Genomic DNA, 5,003 nt, shown 5'->3' on the forward strand with positions numbered 1-5,003 from the left:
CCACAAACTATTCAAACTTTGACAACTCTACCAACACTACGAGCTGTGATCACTCAATTAATTCTCAGGGCTGTGACAACTCCGCTAACTCTACAAACTGCAAGTATGACACTTCCAGCTTGTATATGGGCATGTGCTCAGAGTCTCATTCATGCTGCATTTTTGACAACGCGAGCTGTATGGAAATCTTCACCTACGCCTATGCCTTGCACAGCTTCATTGACAAGCTGAGACAGGTTGGTCAAACAGTAATTAGGTTTGTTTCAGTTAGCTAACACGAATAAAACAATTTTGGCTGACTAGAAATTTGACGTTTATGAACCAACAAAGTGCATAACTTCCAATTTATTCTGCTTTTATCAAGTAAAATTTACTCATAAAAGCTCATCTTCTGATCATAAAAATTAGGCAAGGTTAATATTAAAAATAAAATAATTAAAGTAGGACTTAAAAATTTTCATTTAAAATTTTTTTAAAAATAGCACAGTTGCTTTTTTTTATGAAATAATTTTATTAAATATGTATCAAATTTTCTTATGTGTTATGAATAATGCCTATATCTTATTATTTATGCATAATATCATCAAACTGTTGAATTTCATTTTGTACCATTGTAGTTGCTTATCGATTTTAAAAAATAAAAGTTTCTTACATTAATCTATGGAAGAAACATAAACAAGAAAATGGTATCAAAATAAATAAAAACATTAGATGGACATGTAGCCATTGCGGTCAATTATACTTCCGTGTTAAAAATAGTTTTTGCGATGTGCATGGTTAAAGGAGAAAGCAACAATTTTTTTTTAATTTTTTGTTCAAAAATTTATGCAATTGGTTTATATCACACAAGCTAAATGGAGTTGGAAACTTCTTATTGCCATATAAAAATAAAAACATATACCTTGAACTTTATAATTGCTGTAAAATTAAAATTTGGCAAAAATAGATTTCAACATGAACATGTTGCTTAGACATTTTGATGTAAGAATATCCAAACATGATCAGCAAATTGTTTTCAAAGAGTGTTTGGATGACTTGCTGTGATTCCATTTTTTACAATTTTTCTTTTTAACGTGTTTTAAAAGATAATTTTTTGTTTTAAATTTTCATTTTAGTAGGCTCTAAATTACTGTGGTTTTGTTTTAAAATTAAAAAAAAAGCTTTTTTATATTTTTTCGATTTATATTTATTTGAAAATGTGCTTCACAGAACTACCTTTATAGAACCTAGTTTACTTTTAAACCAATTTTCCAAATTTAATGATGTTTACAATTTTCGATTTCTGGATGAAAAACGGCTTTTAATTAGCAACAAATTAAACTGCAGAGCATCTTTCTTGTCGTCTCCGTGCACAAAAGTTATCGGCTAACTGTCTTTTATTTATGTATAAATTTTTTATAGTTTGTCTGTTCTTCTGTGATCCATAATTTGGTGTTTCTATATAAAGTATTGAAATCTCGCGATGAAAAACTTGCGTCGCGCTGGGTTTGAACTCATGAAGATTGAACACACAAGTTGGAAACTAATCGTCTAAATACTGAGCTATACAGCCCTTTCATTCTATAGTTCGTACCATATACCGTATACAGTATGCACACAATGTATACTTTTGATTATTACCTAATATTACCTTTCACATTTGTTATTTTTTGAAAGTTTTTAAAAATAATTTTTGCTACTATTACCTATTTCCTTAATAATTATTTGTAATTTTTATATGTGCAGTTTTAATGTCAAATGTGCAGTTACACTTTTATTTCCAGCTTTTCCAAAGGTTGATTGCTAAATTGGTACCGCAAAAAATTGTATTATCACAAGTGGGAAAATCCTCAGCATTCTCTCTCCATTTGGTCAGACAAAGTACCAGACAAAGACAGTCTGATATCTCATTTGTACCAGTATTGAGAGGTACCGGTATCATCGTATTCAAAGTTTGATGGATAGCTTTCGCTGAAACAGTAGCATTTTTTATACACATGCACGCACGCACACACAAATTGTTTATACAAATTCGACATATTCAGGATTTTCATTTTGTTTTCAGTTCAAATTAAGTGTATTATTACCAAATCATCTTTTATTGTAATCATAGCAAAACAGACTCAATTTAGCTATTATTTGCTAATTATTTTCCATTTACATCTAAAAACTTTGATAGCTGGTTTTTCGTTTCTCAATTTATTGAACCTACGCAAATCATTTTCTCATAGTATAAAGTTTGAAAGTTACAGTTGTTTGACAAAGTTTGAAAATCTTTACAGTTGTTTTATTTTTTTTCTTTAATTATTTAAACTGTGTGTAACACTTTTCCTATGATATGAAGTTTGAAAGTTAGAAGAGTATCTGTTGTTACATTTTGAACAAAAACCAATTTTTTTCTTCAAATAATTTTATTGCCTAGGCAATGCCGGACTTTCCTTTAGTTCTTTCAAAAGTAATAAAATAAAAGTGTTTTAATCCTAGAAAGCTTAGTTCGCCTAATTGTGTTTCTGATTATTATTTTAATTGTAAAATAAAGATGAAGCTATGACAGAGTGAAAAAAGCAAAAACGCAGTAGTGAAATTTTGATGTAGATCCACTATATTTACTTTTCTCAAATTTAACTTATTTCAACCTTTGTTCAACCAGAGTTACATGTGTGAGATAGCCTTATTTTTTTGCTATACTGAAAAAAAAAATTATTTGAGATAAGAGTTGAAAAACTGCCAGTTTTTTATTGGGATGTGTTTAGCACCATTTTTTCATGTACAGACAGCTCGGTGGACATCCTGGCAAAAATTTTTAATCCAAAATGCCTATGAAAACCTATAAATGCTGATATCAAGTGAAGATTTCATGAAAACAAGACGAAACCAAAATGGAATAATAGCTAATATAGATGAACGACTGCAAAGTAAAGCAACCTTAAACTCAGCAATCTCTAAATACATGTTGTCTCTCAATGAATTAGCTATTAAGAAGTACAAACATGTATGTAGTACATTGTTCTAAAACTAAAGAAATGATCAGACATGTTGAGGTGCATGGATAGTAACTCATGTCTTCTTCAAGATAATCAAGAGGAGGCTGAAGCAACGAAGAAATATGAAATGGAAGAGAGAATTTTGGCTTTCTCTAGATATTCTGGCTTTTATGCTCCTCGGGATCGCCATCACCTTGAGATTCATTCTGTCAGGAAAAAACTTTATCATGGTTTGCTGGCTCTACTCTATATCGTACCTTCTCTATGTTCAACGCTTCAATCGGCTAGTTAACCGTTTTCCATTCTTTGAACCAAAGCTGAACCTCATCATGAAGATGGTAAGTGAAACACAGTAAAAAAGGGTTCGTTGTGCGCAAAAATATAAGAAACCATAAGAGAATTGGCACTGGCTTTATACTATGATGAGTAGAGCTCATCACCTTTTTTAAAAGGTTGAGATAAGTAAAACAAGATCTGTAAAAACAGACTTTAACTACAAGTTTTAGTTTTGTCAATGATATAATTGTCAATAACTAAAATTGAAACATGATTTAGAAAGCAAATTAAGCTGATGCAGAAAAAAAATTGACCTTTCCGAGTACATGGCAACTGATGATAACTAGACAGCTATTTATATAAAATTTTCTAATTGGTTTCTTTCTCAAAGTTTTAAAATTTTCTTCAAATTCCAAGTCTTTTTTTTTCTAATTAATTATGTTTTAATATAATATATTGATATATAACACATTGCACAGTATATTATGCATAATTGTATTTACGATATATTAATATGCAGTAGAGCAATTATATATTCTTTCAATTAAGTTTCTTCTCAGTGGGGAACATGGTTGGTTGGCATTAAAAGTGCATGTTTGTCTCAAAAGCACTGCTAAAAACATACATTATTTAAATTCGTAGTAATTTATAAAAGTTCAGTAAAACATTCGCTTTTCTCAATAATCATTTGAAGTGTTTCGAGTCATGTAATAACAAGTGCCTTTAAAGTTTTCATAGTCTGTTTACCTTCTTTAAAGATGACGTTACGCTAAATCTTCGTAGATTTGGTCAAAACGCATCAGTTTTTTTAATAATTGCACATGTTTTTTTGATATTTTAGTTGTTCTGATTGCTAGGATGTTTCAAGATTAAATTCAGTAAAGCTTGATCGTAAGTAAAATGCTCAGAAGAAAAATACATGTGAAGGGACATAACTAGTTGTTATCATCACAACAGCTGATGATAGCTTATTCGTTCAAGTTAAAGCATTGAGACGCGTCTCTAGTCTGTCAACCTCTTTGCAACTATAACTGTTGCAGTTTCCTTTCGCTTGATTTTGAGTGTTTTAAGTGCGATCAAGTTTTGTGGAATTTAATATTGAAATACTGTAGCAGTCAGGCCATTTCAAACTTTAAAAGCAATTAAAAATAATAGAACAAATTAGTACTTTCTGATAAAATCCACTAAAACTTTTTGTAAGTTTATTCTTAACTACATTTTAAATCAAAATTTGTTATTCTGCTTGTGCGACTATTGTTACCAAACACTTGATCAGCACCTTATGCTCAGATAATAGCTTCATAATGTTATATGTATTTTAGTTGAGTGAGGTATATTTCCTGTTCATTTTCCTCGCTGGTGTTGTACTTCCCTTTGGAGTTGTCTCCTATGCAGTTGTGTTTATGGATACTACGAGGAACTATCAGCTCATACGTAAGATTCCCTACAAACCGTACTTTCAGATGTACGGAGAACTATTTCTGGAAGATTACAAAGGTTTGTTGTTCTACTTCCTTTGTCATCTTTGTTGGAATGATTTCACAGTACCGCAGTGCACAAGTTAAATCTTATTTGTAGCCCCAGATAGACGCATTTGCACATACAAATGGGTATGCTAGCCCAGGTGCTTGAATGTACGCAAGTTTATGCCTACTATAGTATTTGTGTGCGTGTATATGTACATATGTAGGTACAGTTGTGTATGATTAGGAGTGTATCTATGTATATACAGCTGTATAAATTATATACATACGTATGTTTGAA

Source organism: Watersipora subatra, chromosome 8 (genome assembly GCF_963576615.1).
Source record: "Watersipora subatra chromosome 8, tzWatSuba1.1, whole genome shotgun sequence".
Taxonomy (NCBI): Eukaryota; Metazoa; Bryozoa; class Gymnolaemata; order Cheilostomatida; family Watersiporidae; genus Watersipora; species Watersipora subatra.